The sequence below is a fragment of the Columba livia genome, chromosome 19 (genome assembly GCF_036013475.1).
Source record: "Columba livia isolate bColLiv1 breed racing homer chromosome 19, bColLiv1.pat.W.v2, whole genome shotgun sequence".
NCBI lineage: Eukaryota > Metazoa > Chordata > Aves > Columbiformes > Columbidae > Columba > Columba livia.
This window is the reverse complement of record NC_088620.1, coordinates 9,901,416-9,919,561: the sequence shown is the minus strand read 5'-3', so window position 1 is coordinate 9,919,561 and position 18,146 is coordinate 9,901,416. Positions and strand designations below refer to the sequence as shown.

General features: G+C 52.7%; 1 long non-coding RNA gene across 2 annotated transcripts; it reads right to left on the bottom strand.

The window, feature by feature from the left end:
- Window positions 1–238: 238 nt before the first annotated feature.
- Window positions 239–5,808, bottom strand: LOC110365744 (uncharacterized). Of its 2 annotated transcripts, none has more exons than XR_002425488.2 (5): window positions 4,718–5,808; window positions 4,401–4,564; window positions 3,670–3,816; window positions 1,270–1,490; window positions 239–468 (listed from the first exon to the last, which is right to left on the bottom strand). It is a non-coding gene; the product is annotated as an uncharacterized LOC110365744 (long non-coding RNA). The 2 variants fall into 2 exon arrangements; XR_010467221.1 differs by having other exon boundaries at window positions 4,855–5,806.
- Between the last annotated feature and the right edge of the window lie 12,338 nt (window positions 5,809–18,146).

Sequence of the window (18,146 nt, the reverse complement as noted above, 5' to 3'; positions counted from 1 at the left end):
CTGGTGTTTTAAATTAACGGTTTAATAATAACATCCTAAGTCGACAGTACATTAAATTTGATGTTCTGGGTATATGCTAAATTGACTTCTGATTACATTAGGGTTTATGTTCTGACGTTAAAAGAGTGAAACAACTCAATGTTAGTGAGTGGAAATCTGTTCTCATATCTGTTCTGGGGTAAACACCAAGATTTGGGGGTTTTCTTTGGATTTAGAACTTCACTCAATCATAGCATAGAATAGTCCAATAATATCTTTATTTTTGGCTCCAGTTGTTCATCAACAGTTACAATTTCTGGTCAGGTTGGGCTTCTTCCTTCTTTTCCCAACTCTCGGAGCTGCCCCCATGCCTCTTCTCCAGAGACGTGTTATAATTTCACCCATTTGTTGTCTTTCTTCCTCCCCAACTCCAACTGTCTCCTTGGCCTCAGCCTCTGGCTGATCTCAGCAAAGAGGCTGAAACTGCAGCTGTGGAATACAAGGTAGAAATTACACCCAGGAAGCCCAGGGTGAGAAAGCAGCATGAAAATCTGCATTTATTGAGTGTAAGCGAATGCTACTGGCAATCTGGGACACCATCTTTCTAAATACCATACAAATTCCCCTGCAGTGCTCTCGAATCAAGCTCTGAGTTTAGAAAGCCCCCAGCAGACAGCGTCCAGCTCCCACCCTGCATTTCCAGTGCATCGACAGGGACAGCCCAGCACCCTGCGCTCAGCAGGAGGGATGCTCATCTCCGGGACGCTTCCCTGTTCATCTACAATTTGCTGCCCAATAATTTTGAAGAAATAACCCCTCCGGAGGCCAGGGATTGAATTCAGAGTCCTGGTGTGTTATTGCTGCTCTTATGCAATTTTTCCTGGCCCTATAATGTAATAAACACCAAACTAGTTATTTTTTCAGCTTTATCAGTAGCTGCTAGACATGTTCTGGACAAGTCACCAGGGAAGAAATGAGACAGAAGCATCCATCTCTGTGTAGAAAGCAGAGTCAGGGGCCATATATGAGGGGAATCATGATTTGCAATGATATAAAGTTGCAATGAGATAAAGTTCTGCTATTGAAATACATAAACATTTAGAATCTATGTATCAAACCAACCGTATTTATGTGTTTTCAAAAGAAATAGAAAAAATTCCCACATCAAAAGCACTAACAAGTCAGAGTCATGGTAGGAAATATGCTGTGGATCGTTAGTTAGCATCATAAAAAGCAGTGTAATTACATAAAAATTACAAGTAGTTTCAGTGAGAGAGATTGATTACTCACTTAAACCAAGAGGAAATGATTTCATAATTCGTCTTCTGGACGTTTCCCAGATTTTATGGCATTATGGTTTTCATTTCATTTTAATTGGCAGAGCGAGTGAACAGAGGCATTTGAAAGGGTCTTTCTCCATGGATTGAGAGTTACATGCTTGGGAACTCAGCCCTGAGCACGGTCAAGGGAGTCGCACATTCGGGGCCGAGCAAACGTGGATCCAAAATACCCTGAGGAGGAAGGCAGGTTGATATGACAGCCTTAAAGCCTGGACTGCCATACAAGCTAACAAACTAGCTGACAAATGGATGAGAAGAGCCATCCCTGTGCTGCACCAGCTGCCATATGGTAAGAGACACCCAGTTTTAACTGCAAAGCCTTCACCAAACCTCCAGCCCAGCACAGGCGCTCAGTGAAATCCTTTGAACGCAGATGCTGCAATGCTGCTGTGGGGGCTATCCGCCATACAGCATACAGAAAGTTGTTTAAAAAGCACTGTTTTGCATTATGATGATCCTAATTAGTAACTGGTGTCTTACAATAGACATTCACACTCTTTTCTGCAGGTAATAGTGTTAGGTTTTTATGAATATTAAAGCACCTGGGGGAGCCCTTGTCATTCAAGCCTTTACTTGCACTATGTGTCCATTTCTAGGTGAAGACAGCACCAGTGTAAGGACAAGCTGTTGCACGGCAGTCTCGGCTTGATCCCTCATCGCAGGTGCCATTTCTTTGGTTTGTGTTGGCAGAGAAAGACAAAACATGAATGGGAGGAAGCCTACCACTGCTATAATTGTCTTCTTGCTCACAAAAAAAAAAAGGTGATAGATTGATGCAAAGTATTGGAAAGTTTGCAATTTGTCTCTTACTCTGTGCTGGAGCGGCACAAAACACTTAAAACCAGGTCCTGCCAAGGCCTGGCTGGCTTTGCACTGTATGTATCCTGTGCTCTGGGACTCCTCTCCAGGCTCGCTGCTCCCAGTCCTGATGGGACAATACTTTAGGAAATGGAGCTGTGGGATTTTGGCTGGGTAATTGTCACATCCTCCTCTCTGGTGCCCAACCATGTGGCCACGGTGCTGAGCACTGCGCTGAGACATCCCCAGGCCATCCAGAGCTGAGAAGGTCACCCGGCATCACGTGCCTCTGTGTTGTGTAGGATGCTGAGCTGGAAGCAGTGACACGGGAGCAAGGAGCCCAGGAGATGCCGGAGATGCTGCCCCTCTCCATCCGCACCCCGCTTTGCACCCCCAGTCCCACAGCACTGAACCCCAATAGTCATTCAAGGCTCAGCTCTGCATGACCAGCTGCCCACAACTCCATCTCCTCTGGGAAGCACTGGGCTTTCTCTCTTCTCATTCCTCCACTCCTGGCCAGCCCTGGAATTGCTCCGGGTGCTGGGCAGGGTGAGCACGGGCAGCGATGTACTCTGTGGTGATGGTTCACAGGGATGGCAGTGGCAGTCTCGGCCAAACCTGCCTTGTCCCTGGCACCCACCAGCTCCCACCTGAGCTAAAATGCTTCCAAAAGGCTTTTACAAGGGGAATCCAAGGTCTGGAGCAAGACCAAAACACGCTGCTGCCATCCCAGCAGCTTTCTGCACAGCACCAGCTTCTGGGCTCCCAAAGCGGAGTTGGGCAGTTTGTGCCTCTCCACGACAGCCAGCGTTGGGCTGCCGGGGCTGTGGGAGAGGCCCAGCCCTGGATTTAGGGATTGCTGTGCCCGGAGCGATGGGATGACTCACAGTTTGGCAGCCAGCTGGGAAGTTACCATTGGCATAAGCCAGGTTTACAGCACAAGCAAATTATTCTCAGGAGTCAAATAGGAGCAACACATTCACAAATAGCATAAAGAGGTAGAAATGAAAGAAAGCCAGGATTGGCTCTTCCAAGGCAAGCCAAAGGCTTCTGTCATTCCCCACTATCCGCTGGCCATGCAGCGCTGAGTGTGGGGCCAAGAATCCTGCGCAGGCTTTCTGCTCTCAAGCTCAGACACTGAGCAGGACCCAGCATTAAGATCAGTCCCCCACCTTTACATACATTCCCTTCTTTGAGATGAGTCTGAACAAAAGACCATCTACCCTCTTCCCTAAGTTGTTTCCTCAGCTGGATGTTTTTTAGCCCTGTTCCCTACCTCCACGCAACTGGCTATCAACTGCCCTCATGCTTCACTAGATTGGAAACGTCCCTCTCCACCTGAGTGACTATGTTCATGCTCCATCTCAGACCCTTCACCCCTTCATCCCCCAACTCTTCATAAAAACCCCATAACTCAGCAATTGTACATTGTGCCTTCTTGCAAATAGGACTAATTCAGATGGCTCCCATTATGTTGTCCTGAGACCAACCATGACAGCAACATCCCACTGCCTGGTGACACTGGGGTGAAGCTTCTGACCCTCATCCTGACCTTGGAGAGATGCTGTGACATCAGCTGACACGTCACTCTGCAGAGAAATGATGCTTCACTCCCCGTCTGGTCATCATGTGCCATGGGACTCCCAGAGACATGCTCTTCCCCGGTCACGGTCAGGAGACACGCTAACCCTCTGGGAGCCTGTGGGACCAGAAATGCAGCATTAGAGGCTCCATCCTCCTTTCCAATGCAAAGACAGCATCCATCACTGGCTCCTCTGGAGTCAGTTCCTCAGGCTGTGCACACACTGAGTGGATAAACATTTCCTCTCCTTTGTTATAAGTTTACTGCCCATTCATTCTGAGAGAGCCCTTCCTCTCCTGTCTGATGCAGAATGAACTGGAGGGACCAAGCAACCTTGCTGATGCCCTACAGACTCAAACCTACATTGATTACAACCTCTCCAGCTTTCCCTGTTGTCAAGCCATGGACTCTCTACATGGAGAACATCCAGTCTGGTGACCTGGGGTGGAAGTCAGCTGCTCGAACATGGGCACTCAGTGCTGTTTTAGACACTTTAGGGTAGCTAAAGCACCCATGACCCAGCTCAAGGCTCCCACAGTTCTGACCTGAAGATGGAAGTCAGGTAGGACAGCCCAGGCTACCTCTGAAGGCATTAGATGCCAATATTTATGTGCATGAACCCCATAGACCCAGAATCAGGGCCACAAGCTCAGCCCTGGCTTGGATACAGCTCCCCAGATGATCACACCCAAACACAGTACCTCAAGTTGCCAGAGCAGATGTTGGGTGGCCGTCTGGAGCTGTTGCACTGTGGTCTGTTTGAAAGGCATGCCCTAGTTGCTGCAAGTGAGGAGTTACTGAAGCCTCACAAAGCAGGCTGTGCAACCACTGGTCCCTCCTGGCCTGGGCATCCTAAACCTGGAAACTGCAGGAGGAAGAGATGGTGGGACATTGGTATCCAGGCAGACCCTGTTCTGTGAGGGTGGCCACCTCACACACAGGGAGCGATGCCCAAGCTATTAGCCCAAACTGCAGGATGTTTCATCTCCAGCAGCTGTATCATCATCCCAGTTCTCACCCTGGCCGGGGATGTACAACACATTTTCCTTTCTGCAGAGGTGGCCGCTCGCCAGGCTGTCAGAGGAAGGAGTGTATCACTCTGCTTCCCCAAGGACACGGCAGTGCTGTTTTTCCTACCCCGGTTTTATTTCCCACCTGGTATTTTGCATTACACTGCGCAGCTTCCTCCTCAGCCTGGGTGAAGGTCAGCCAGCACGGTGGGAGGTGAGGGAGAACGAACAGAAACATCCACAGCATGAAACAGTCTGATACCAGGGTGTTCAGGCACAAATATCCCCAGCTGAAAGCGAAACACAGGAAATACAAGTTGTCCCTACCCCTCGTGGATATAGGTCACCTTACAACAGCTGGGAGGTACCTCTGGACAGCTTGGACATCAGGACTGACCCAGAGACCTCCAGGCAGGAGCTCAGCTGGTCAAAATCAGAGTCTCGGGGGGGTGGGGGAGCAAGTCAGCTGTCCCCCAGCTCCCACCCAGCACCCTGAGAGGCTTCAGACCAGAGGACACTGGAGCCAGGGCCAGGAGAAAAGGTTGTCCTGGAGAAGCACAGGAGCGCCCACGCCACAATCCTAACCTTCTGATGGGAAACATCTGCTCTTCCATGGATGAGTGGCCATGAGACTTGTGCTGTGGGGCTCCATTCTGACAGCCTCTCACACCACCAGCCACGTTTCTGAAAACCGTTGTCCCATTCACTATCCTTTTGGGGGAAAACCAATAAAAGCCTCCCTTCCCTCTAGAGCTCACCTAGCAGCTCTGAGTTTCAGGGTTATTTTTGTGGATTGTACTGGGAGGGTCAGATTTGGGTTGAGCTGGAACTTGAACAACAGCGCGATGGTGCTGGGACCTGCTGAGCCGGTACAGAACAATGACAGGATCTCTTTGTCTGCTGGAGCATTGCTCAAATCAAAGGATGTTTACCCAGCTTGTGGGGGATCACTTGATTGGAAATTACATCCCCAGAGCTCCAGTCATGCTTGTGTGCCTGCCAGCTCTCCCCACCTCCTCCAGAGCCCTGACCACATCTAAGACTCCCAGAATAGCGCAGGACTAAGCAGATGCAAACAGATAACAACTCGGGCCCTACTTGAGTTCTCTGTTGCTCTCTCTTGTTCCTCCAGTCACTGTGGTGGACACCAGCTTTCACTGGAGATGTCACACAGATGCCACATGTGAGGAGGTCACCACTGGGAGAGCTGCCACTCACCCAACCTGCTCATGGCAGGAGCAGCTTTACCAGCACATAGAGAATGCCTGGCAAAGTTGGATGACACAGCTAAGGACACTCCTGAGAGATGGTGTTGCACAGCTGTGGGTCCCACCTGTGAGTCTAGGGTCTGCCTGTTCCTCCAGCAAAGATGCCAAGTCTATGTCAAGTCATACAACTTGCCTGGGATACCATGCAGCGCAAAAACTCCACTGTCCCATTTCTGAAATGTAAATACAAGTAAAACCTGTTTTACCATCCTGTCTGGCTGCTTTTCTTGTTCCAAGAATCACCCTTTCCCAGGAAACACAACCATCTCTGGACAGTGCCACTGAACTAAGACTATGAGGAGGAGGTTGGTTGCTGCAGTGCTTGTTACTGCTGTTATGGATGGACATAGGTCCTTCTGACTGCAACCATCAGCCGTCAGAGCAATCTAAATGAGCTGGAAAACTCCACGTAGCAGGGTAAATTGAGCTGTACATCAGACAAACAGCTAATGCATCTACAAGAAGACTATGCTTTGCACTTCGACAATCCCTTTCATCTGCAGAGCCCAGAGCAGATGAAAATGTTTATAAATAAGCCTGTCACGTCTCTCCAGAGGAGACTTTATTCCTCTTTCAACACCAGCCAACTGCACAGGAAAGAGTTGAGCAACTCAGCAGAGACCTGGGTTTGATGCTGGGAGCAGAGACCCCATCTCCCGCTGCTCTGGCTCCTGGGGCAAAGAGCCCATGTCCCAGTGCCCCACGACATCTTGATGCCAGACGCAGGACTGACAAAAAGGGCGTCTCCTGAGGACTTTAACAGGGACCACACAGCCCGGTCCCAGAAACTGGTGTTCCTCACCATTAAACACATTAATCAGATGTCCTCATCTTGTGTTTCCCTCACAAGCCATTCCCAGGGAGCCAACCTCCCTTGTGGAGCACAGGCAAGAAAACCACAGAGTATCCTAAAATCTCCAGACAACCAAGGAAGCAAGCACAGCAATACAGTGATTTTGCCTGCCCTGAGCATGGCTGCATAATTTTCAGCTGGCCCAGTGTTCAAGGGCATGACAAGTGTGGGAGCTGAACAGCCCCATGGGATGCAGTGGCACAGTCCTGTCCTCAGTCGGCCCTCTCCTGGCCGATGTCCCTGTGCCACCCACGGCAGCCACCCAGCCTCCTTTGGCTGCTCTTCCTGCAGAGCCAAAATCTCCCCAAATCACATCCTGGGGACACTCCTGCAGTGCTGTACAAGGGGCAGTTTCTGCTGCCCTACGGAAAGGCCCACCCAGCAGAAGGGCTCGGGGAAGTAATGAGTCCGCCCCCTAAGCCATTTGGGATACATGGGAAGTGCTTCTTTCCCTGCTGTGCCAGTACACAGGGTCCAAACCAGAGATCTGAAATCGCAGACCGAGTCCCAGGTAGCACAAGGTGCAGAACACCAACCTGCTACCCCTCCAGCCACGTCGTCACCGCCGGCTGGCATTGCAGCCACAGCTCCCGCACCTCACTCCAGATGCAGGTCCCCAACATGGCATGCTGTCACCAGAGGGCACCTCCAGCTGCCTTTGCCAGCGTACACGCCACTACATCCTGTGCATCCACTGCAGAACTCTGCTCAAAGAGCCATTGGCAAGAAAGGAAGAGCCCAAAAGGCTCCAAATTCCAGTCCTCCAGCACAGACATGGTGGGATCCTGGGTTTAGAAGGACCAGGAAAGCCTGCCAGGTCACATCAGCCACCTCCTGCAGCACTTGTGGGACAGCAGAGGAGCAGTTTGTGCTCAGCAGTCTCCAAAAAATCACCATCCTCTCACTTCTGGCTCAGCACCAGGCTTGGAATTTGGACCTTTGCTGCATTTTGGGTCCTTTTGCCTCCCACCACAGGTTACTGCAAGACATCTCAAGGGGTAAGTGTCTGGACACGGGGACAGGGAGTGAGGTATGGCCAAGCCAGGGTGGAGCTGCAGATGGCAGAGTCAAGCTCTGTTTTACCCCATGGGTCAGTCAGTCATTCCCAGTCTGTGGGGTGTACTGAGGGGACTGGTCCTGGCATCAGAGGTGAGAGGCTCTAAGAGGCTCTTTGTGCCAACAGCCATCCCTGGGTGAAGCATGGGATGGCCGAGACCCTCCATTGTGTGGAGATCCCTGCAGAGCCACATGGCCACCAGCAGTAGTGCTGGTGGCCCCAGCCCACGCTGTGTTGGGGTGGGGAGGAGACCCAGAGGGACTTCAGGTCCCCAAAACCTCTTAGAGCAACAAATTAGAGTGTGTGGGATGGGTGGGCTTCCAACCCATGGGCATTCATGGCTCTGCTCTCTCCCAGTTGGCCATGAAGGCAGTGCTGGCAGATGGGAACAGACCCAGGGATGGAGAGGAAACTCAGAATCCCAGCCCAGCAGCCTTTCTTGCCCTCCCCAGAATAGTCCTGTTGTTCCGCAGCCCCTTGTCTGCTTTGTCAGCTGAGCTCCCATTAGATTCTTCTCCATAACCTCATTAGTACAGGGGATAAATGAAGCGATTGTTTCCCCTTCGCCTTGAATGAAGGACTATTTTGTTTGTTAAAAAGTCATGCTGTTAATAAGGATCTTCTCATAGCCAAAAATAACTGAGGACACGATTGTTTCCTCCCTGCTTCCTTATCTGCGCTGGAGGACTCACAAGAAGAGCTGCGGCCAGACCAGATGCAGCTCCGTGCTAAAAATATGCCTTGGAGCAAGAAGTAACAAGACATCGCAAGAGCAGCAAAGGGCATTAGCAAAGCACTCAGACATGCAAAAGCACCAGACCACACTCCAAGAGCATCTCCAGATGTTTATGAAGGATGTCAGGCCTGGGGTGGTGTGTCTATGGAGAAGAGTCCCCTTTGCCCCCTTGGTTCTGAGGGACAGATTCCCTCCTCAGCAGCAGATTTCTGCTCCCCTGAGGGTGGTCACCAGATGTTCCCCTTGCAATTGGCACAGATGGAGCAGAGGGCAGGCATTTATGGGCACTGCTGGGCCCTACCAGGGAGCCACCAAAGGGTCAGCATGGGATCTCCTCAGAGCCTGGTGTTCAATAGTATCTGTGGTGGGGTTGTTCAGAGCTCCCTGCAGACAGGGAGGAAAGCCCAAGGAAACGGAGCCACATGGTAGGAATGGCCTCCAGCCAAGCAGGCTGCACCAGCCATCCACTGCTTCAGTTTTCTTGGCCATGTCAGAGCACTAAGACAAAACTTTGTGCCTCCCAAATACCCCAGATGCCTTTTCTGCTGATGCAGGATGGGCCTGTGGAGCTCAAAGTGGTTATGTAGGACATGCACAGTCACCTTCCTTGTAACCACTCCTCCATCCACCATAGCACCCAACCTTGGGGTACTTGCTGCTCCCCAGAGAGCCTTCCAGCATGAGGTCCAGCATCTCCTCACCACCAGCCCAACCTCAGCACCAGCCCTCAGCCATCCCACCACCAATGGCAGGGCATCAGCATCAGCCATGCCCAAGCAGGTCTCAGAGGTGCCCTTCATCCCCTCTCCAACTCAGGAGCATCCTACAAATAGTGCACATGACAGTGGTGGCTTCCCATCAACTAAAGCCCTATGGACCAGTCCATTCCTACTTTCCCAGCTGTTCCTTTACACTATCTGTCTAGAATTTAAGGCCATCACTTCACGTGGCCAAAAGCCAAGCCCCTGGGCTGCTCTGAACTGTGGCACTGGAGGACAGAGGTTGCCCAGGACATGGTGCTGGTGATGCTCTGGTCAGCTGCATCCCCCAGAAGGGCAAGACAGGAAGTCTTCATAGCAACCCGGGATGCCAGGTGTGACTTCTTCTTCCCAGGGCAGCCTCCGCTGGGGTCTCCTGGACTCTCCTCTGCAGGGGAAGGGTCTCACCAGGTCTCCATGCCCCACGGCAGCCTCTGGGAAAGCAGTACATCAGAGGCAGCCTCAGTTCCACTGAGCATCCCCGACTGCAGCCTCTGCTCCCGTGGTCCTGCCCACCCGCTATCCAGCTGCAGCAGGGACATCACATGGGTCGGGGTGGAGGAAACTCTTTGTTAAAGTGCACAGCAGCTCTGGAAATACTTGATGTTGCTTTTCCAAGAGCCTGATTTTCGCATTCTGGCCCAAACACACCACTCATTTTTCTGCAGCAGTGAAGATAAATGTCAATAAATCTTCTGCAGTCATTTCACAAGGCCAAGAGTGATCTCAGCACTGAAGCATTTCAGTATCCTGCAGTCTGTGTTACACCCTGAGCCCTGGCTCCAGCAAACCTTCACTGGTGTGCAGCCTCAAACACACAAGCACCTCCTTCAAGGAGGCGCACAGTGCCTCTGAACTCAATCGTACCTCTGTGCTCAAGTGTTTTACTGGTTCAGCTCCTAAATAAGCAGCCTGTGTGCAGCAGAAAGCACTGCCAGTCCCAAAGCCCCTTTTGCCACCCTCCCAGGTGGTGGGACCCAGGGGACCCAGGTGTCCTGCTGCATGTTGCTCCTTGCAGTTGTCACCAGCCAGCACAGGGCAGGGTGAGACCCGGACCTTGTGGCCTGTCCTGTGAGTGCCTGTTTGTTTAGCCAGTCAAGGCACGTATGTTCTCCCCTTGCTCCTTTAACAAACACACCAAGGCCTCTGAAAGGGGGTGACTCCCGGTCCTCTTCTGCATAACTCCCCACTACACAGCCAGTCCCTTGGAGACACAAAGAACTTTTTCAGCTGGATGGGCAGGTAAAAATGGGTGGAAACCACACTTCCCAGGATACAACAGCTCTAGCTGCTGGATAGTTATCGGCCAGTGGTATTTTTCCACCACCTTCTAATGGTACCCCAGCACAAGAGGCCATGCATGACCCTGGTGTGTCCTCCTGTTCCTGCCCGCTCCAGCTTCTCCCTCCTGCATCTTGCAGCAGGAAGGATTCTCCCCTGACACCAGACCAGGCATCACTTGCCACTTAGCACGTGACATGTCCTGACATCGGGGTCACTGCACCACTCAGCACGAGCCGTCTGTCCCCAGAAATCCAGCAAAGAGAGCACAGAGCGGCAGTGCAACAGAGCTGTGTGCAGAAAGGGCATCTTGAAAGATGCTGTTTTAAGCAATAAATAATCGAGTCAGTTCATGGAACGGAGCTGAATCACACCAGCACTGATGCAGCACACACGGGAGGCTGGAAGTCAGGTTATCAATCTGCAACGGAAGACACACGGACAGCTCTCCTTGGCCAAACGACTCCCATTCCTCACCCTGCTGAGAGGAGCAGCCGTGTTCCCCTTGTGAAGATGCAAATGTTGGATTTGTGCACAAAATCTGGGGGGAAGGGATGGTTACTCTGAAGTTTCCTGGTTCTAATCAAGCCTAAAGCCAACAAATATTGCTCTGCTCCAGACACACAGGAGCCCATTTCTGCTGGCCAGGGTGGGTGACAACGACCCATGGGGTAGCAGTGCCTTCCCCCTGCACAGGGACATTGTGTGCCTCTCATACTGCAGTTTTACCCCTCCTGATGACCATCCTTCCCTCTGCTTCTCCTGGGTGAGCAAGACCTATATGTTGCTTAAACTGCAAGGAGGGCGCCTGTTCCCTGGCTCTGCAATGCCACAGCCTTGTTTCCAATCATTATTTTGGTCTGCTCAGCAGAAGTATGGGGTGGTCCTTGCTAAATGATTCGACCTTGCATAGTACCCATGAAAACAAGACTCTTTCAAACCATCCCAGGGAAGACTTTGTCAGTGCTTTTATCAGAAAAGGAGGTTAGAAATTCCTCTGCTCCCAGAGCCGGTGCCAGGTCACAGCTCTTATCTTCTGCAGCATTTGCAGAAGGAGGGAACATCCAGTGTGTTCAGGAGAAATGTAGAATTAATTGTCCCGGCTTGTTCCAGTGAATCCTCACGAGTTGGGACAGAGCCCAGAGAAACTGAGGGTAATTTTTTTTTGCCATTCCCCAAGTTTCTAGCATTAAAAATTTATAATTATTCATTCATGGTGGTTCTGCTGCTCCTGTTCAAACATACCCACATCACAGACAAGCACCTCTTTGAAATGTAGCTGTTAGAAAATTTCCACCCCTGCAAAGTATCTGAGGAATCCTCTGAAAGTGACTGTGAATAACACTTTCGTTCCTCCCAGGAGCCATCGATAAAAGTCTGCATCCCTCTGCATCTCTCTGCATCCCTCGCGGTAAATTCGGTTTGCAGTCTGGGGCAGGTTCACGTAGCTGAAAGCTTGTTTGCCACCAGAACTGTTGCTCTTGTAAAGCCGGCATGAAGTGCAACCACATCCCAGGGACCCAACCTGACCAAGCAGCACATTTCTCTGGAGCAGCCGCAGCAAGGAGGAGCAGGCCAGGCAGCTCCTGCCTGCAGCCCTGCTGGGTTCTGCAGCACACAGACATCCAGCCCAGAGCTGTTTTCTCACCTGGCCAACATGGATTTCACATCCCTGTTTGTTCGGACTCCTGGGTGCAGGAGCAGCACACCCCCAGCTCCCGCAGCAGTCTGCATTGGCAGCTCATAGCATGTGCTTTAAATCACTCCCTTCCTGTTGGGAACTGACACAGCGAGAGGAATGGGGCTGTTTCCTCCCCTGCAGACACAGGACCAGGCTTTATTTGGCCCCTGCATGTGCACAATGGCATGTGCTGCTTGCAAGAGCTTTTGGAAAACTGCTGTGAGTCAGGCAACTCCAGGGAACTTTCCCACAAGGTCCCAGCCACAAACAGACCCGAACTCCCAGGGCTCTTTCCCAGTCATCTCCCCTGCATGCGCTGGGTTAACATCAGAGGATGCTCTGGAGCCTTGTGCTGGCCTCTCGCCCAAGCGTGACTTTAATTTTGTGCCTAGCTGGAGCATAGCTGCAAAGCTCGAGGCTATTTCTTTTGGAAAGTGATGCAAAGGGAGCTCTGGGGTCCCAGCAAAGGATCGACATGGAAACCCAGATGCCTGGTACAAGTCTCCGAGTTGATTGCATGCAATTTCTGGGCACAGCAGCTCTGCTGTGGGCAGCGTTTGAACCCAGTCATGCGGACCAGCACGGTCCCATTCCCTCTGCCTGTACCCAGGTTCGTTATGTTGAGTTCAGCCTTTTTCTGTAAATTCACTTTCCAGAATCTGGTCCAATCCTTAAGGCAACAGGGAATCAGTTGCAAAGGCTGTTTGTTGGCTTCCCATGCAGGTACCTCCCCTCTGAAGAAGGGACCTGCAGAGCAGAGCCCTGTGCTTTGGCAGAAATCAAACCTGCAGGTACAGCCCTCCTGGAAACAGATGTTGGACAGATGTAGCCGCAGACGAGTAACGCTCCTCAGCCTGCCAGGGGTTGCTTTGGTAACACTCAAACACAAACCTCACCTCCAAAAGTTTGAGACTTGCCATCAGCAGAATGTGAGAAAATGATGTGATAAAGTCTACTCTCTGCAGAAACCCCCAGAAGCCACCAGCCTGGTTCACGTTTCCAGAAAAAGCTGAGAAACGAAGCAGCAGGAGAGCAGGCTGCAGGAACAGCCGCAGCACAAGAAGCCCATGGACTGCAGGAGGGGGATTAGAGGGGACAGAGGCACCAGCATCCCCAGCAGCAAGTTGAAGGTGGAGGAGAAAGCAGATGGAAGGATGGATGGTGGTAGGAGAACGTTGTCACCAGAGATGTGCTCAGGTCTCACTCAAGCTAAGGTATGTCAGTCAGAATTACCCCAGATCCATGTCTGCACCCCAGCACAGCTGACACCACTGCCACATCCTGCTGCTTGGGAAGGGTCCTCTGGGGTTACAGCTGCATTTCTCAGACTTGTTACATCAATGGAGTGCAGGTCCAACATGGGGACATTTGCATAACATAGCGCTGTCTCCTGCCCACAGTGCTGCATCAAATGGCCAAGAGTCACTCATGTTTGGAGTGGTCGCTTTCAGCTGCTCCTCCTGGGGCACAGAACCACAAGAAGGACACGCAGTGCAGCCCCACGCAGAGCTGGGCCAGCACGCTGTCAGCTGCACACACATTGCTGGAAGTCCCTGCAGCAGGGACCAGAACTCTCTTCTCCTCTCCCTGCTGCAGCTTGAGGCTCACTCAGGCTCCTGCTGGTTCAACATCCAGCTGAAAACCTCATCCCCCTTTCTTCCATCTCACCAGCCAAGGTGTTGCTCTGTGCATGGTCCACAAAGCCTCCTCAATCAGTCAAGGACCTGATCTTCCAAACCCCACCAAGTGCCTCCACACGCCGATTAAAAGAGGCTCCCCTCAGCCATGCCACAGAAGGAGATGCTGGCAAACCCTCACTCAGGATGGACCCACCAGGACATTGGGTCCTCATGGGTCTGAGAATCACTCAAGATCCCTGTCCTTGGCCTTTACACTACCTTGCTGCCAGGCAGCTGCTGCATCACCACACTTTACAGCCCATCATTTTAAGGAGAAACAGCACCCAACAGGTGCTTTCCACTCAAGGGTGGTCAGGAGATCACCTCCAATGGGATTCTCTGAGAGTAATCAGCATGCCTGCTGTGAGGCTGGTGCAAGTCTTTGACCTCCATCCTGCCACCACCATCATGTTGGTCTGGCTGTGGTTTCACTAAAGGTCTTCTGCAGATCAAGGGACACCTCCATGTCCTGTCCCAGCACTGGGCCATGTGGCAGGAGACAGTGCAATAGAAGCTCATGGAGCTGAATCACTGAATTCCTGTGAACCTGGGCATGCCATGCCATGTGTGACTCATGCCACAGTGTCACCACATAGGATGTGACAGGACTGCCACTCCCTTCCCTGCCCAGCCCTGGGTGACAGCAGCTACACCTCAAGCCAATATTGACTCATGCTTTTTTCCACCTCTGGAGGAATCCTGCTGCAGGCCAGCCGCCCTGGGGGCACGGTCAAAGGATGGCGAGGGTTTGGGTATTTAGAGTGGTGTCACCTTCCGTCATGTTCAGGAGGAGCCTCGTCACCTGGGGACAGGAGCGCGGGAGGCGACCCGGCGTGTTCAGCCCTTTGCCTTTGCGCACTCCCAGCTAAAGCCACGTCATTATCTTCCCCACCCCCACACCAGCCCACGGCGTGGCCGTTGCAGGAGCAGAAGCGATCCCGGGCTGCAGAAATGAGAGTGTGTGAGGTGAACACAGCCCCGGCGGCAGCAGATGAGCCAGGAGGCAGGAGCGACGCAGCGGGGAAAGAACTAAACCAGAAGCTGCGGCGATCTCTAAGAAACGCGCTGCAATGGACTGAATCCAGCCCCAAACCAGAAACTGCTGCCAGGAGGACCATGACTGCTTCAGAAGGGTCAGGGCATGAATGAAGGGTAGAGGAGCCACGTCTTTGCTCCAGCTGGGTTTTCATGGGTAACAGAGCCACCTGTGTCTCTCTCCTGGGCCCACCCTCAGAAGACAGGCAGCTGTGCTGAAAACAGCCACCCCACTCTCTTCACAGCTGTTCTTTCTACCTCTTGCATTGAGAAATACAATTGTCAGATAAGTGAACTCACCAGGAGCTGCTCCTACAGGTCCACAGCCCTTGGCCACATGTGCCCCAGGAGCAGCTCCAGCCCTTGGCCAACCAACTTGTTCTCCAAAGACTTTGGCTGAAGGACAAGAAGACACATGGGTGGCCTGCACAAAGCCTGCTCCTGGTGGACATATGCTCAAGGCTTCAGCCCTGGCTGTGATGAGACCTCTGGGTTTGAGTGACACAGAGTCCAGAACTTCCAAACTCATCACGTCAGTCCACCAGGAAAGGGCCAGCCCCACCGCTCCAGGGCGAGGTGTGAAGACCTGGCTGGTGCCCCTGGCACAGGATGGTGGCACATGCCACAGCCTGGAGGCAGGACTGTCCTTGGCTTTCACCTCACCTGGGAGGCAAAATTCTCCATGACAATGCATCACAACCATGCGTACCTGGGTCAGCCTGGGGCAAAGCCACCTCTCTCCACGCCACCTCCCAGCACTTCTGTGAGTTCCCCCAGCATTTGAAGCAGGAATGCTGGCTCCTGTCCGGTCCCCAGTCACCTGGGTTAGCAGGAAGTGGTGGAAAGGTGACCCATAAACCCTCAAAATTAAACCAGCCCCTGCGGAAAACTCAGCAATTTGAGGCTCTGGGGAGCCGCACACTGTTTTCTGAAGGCTGAGCGGGGACAATGCTTGTTCCCAGCCCCTCCACCCATGGACCATGCTACCCCCAAAGCTTGCACCGTGCCAAGCTGCCCTCCCATCTCGCGGGGAAGGAAGGCTGTGAGACAGAGGACAGGATGAGCTGAGATGGGATGAAGCTCAAGCACGGACCGGGCCATGGAAGCAGGAGGCAGCGGTGATGGGAGTAGCCCCATCTCAGCGCTCTGATAGCAGCTGCTCTGGTTGCAAACGCCCTGACAGAGCTCACCCCTGCCACGGGCAACCACAGCCCCCATGGCCCCAAACCAGCGCATCCTCCCCAGGGAGTTCGGCAGAGGCTTGTCTGGACTCTGCACTTTTGGAGGATTTCTGTAGTTTATTGGAAAAAGAGTCTTAAATATCACCCTGTCAGCGTGCCTGTGCAAGAGCAGGCAGCAGGGCCATCCCCGCGGCAGAGGGTCAGGTTTAAGCCATCCCCTGCCTGGGGCTTGGGGGTCCCACACGGACCAGTCAGGAGCTGAGGCGAGAGCAGGGCCCAGACACACTCAGTGCCACTGTGGGACGGGGCCACAGCTCCACAGAAAGACCCTGAAAGCCCCCAAAATGGCACAGGCAGCTGCAGGCAGGGCTCCCCCAGCCCTTCATGGAGGATCCACGCAGTGACCGGTGCTTGGGGCAGTGCCAGGATGGAGCAGCAGGGCAGAAGAAAGCTCTGCTGGCCAGACACATCTCCAGAAAACAGACGGCAGAGCTGTGCCACCGTGAAATGGGCGTTTCTCAGGAGGGTCTGTGCAAGGCAGGAGACACCGTCCATCAGTGGGACAACCCTCCTGCTCCTCTGCCCTCCTCTCTGGGAGATAGCTCAGCACAAATCCCGGTACCCCACTGCAGACCAGACCTCCAGACCCACCAGCCTTGGCTCTGCCCCCTCCCAGCCCCCGGCCTTGCAGCTCATCCCTTTGGGGAAACAGCACCAAGTTAAGAGATATTTCGTGAAAAGTGATCAAACAACTATTTACAAGATTTCAAACAGATGAATAGTGCTGCGACTGTTTGTTTTCCTGACCTGGAACACGCAGATCTTCTGCACTCCCATGTCCAAACAAATTAGTCGGGGCATCGCTGGCTTAGCCAAGGGCTGTATGTCCCTATGCTGTGCGTGGTAGGACGGGTTGGAGCCCAGGAAACACCCCACACCCAAGGGCAGCCCCCAGGCTATGTAACACCCTGGCCAAGGCTGGGGCACTGTCACCTCCTGCAGATGAAGAGGTTAAATGCTGCTGGGACACACCAACAAACCCATCTGGCCAGTGCTGGCCATGTCTGTGCTGAGTTTGATCTACACCCGTCTCTGAGGATGAACAGCTCGGTATGCCGCTCACACAGGGATGCTGCCATCGAGTCCCATGGATTCGTAACCCCGCACAGGGGTCTGCAGCACATCAGCCAGGCTGGATGGTGAGATGGGAACGAGTGGTTCTCCCAGGGCTTTATTTCCGTTAACAACTGCAGTTATTTTAGGAGCTCGGCACAATAAGGAGTGCATTTGCAGGGGCCAGTCTGCTCCAGGAAAAAAAAACAGATATGGGGTTTTTTAAAAACAAAAAAATAACACTGTAGCTTGATTGGAAAAAGACTGTGCTTTGTTTTTCTGGCTTTTTGTTTTTCCTTAGCTGACCATTCTTCTGACACTCTGGAGCGTTTTAAGGTTTTTCCATAAAAACGAGGAGCGGCGGCTCTGCCAGGAGCAGTTACTGGGCTGCCAGAGCTAAAAGTGGCAAAAGCACCGAAGGTTTCCAAAAGCCGCAGCTGGAAATAACAGAGCGCAGCGCGGCTGGAGCCAGCGGGGCAGCCGGGAGGGCTCTGAGCGAACCTGGGGGTTTCCATCGCTGTCTCCTCGCGCTGCAGGAGTCTGATATTTATTAATGACTCTGTGCAGCCATGGAAAGGTGGGGACAGGAGGCGGATGGTCTTGGAGCAGAGCAAACGGAGAGCCTGACAGCAGAGGACTCTGAACTCGGGCCGCGTGGGGCAGTGCTGGGGGTGGAGGTTGGTTCCAGACCAGGACCCAGGCGCTTGTTGTTTTTGTTGAGCCCCACCTGAAATTTGGCCATGATGCACTAAAGACAAACCTGTGCAGGCACAAAGCTGGTGGCACAGGCCCAGC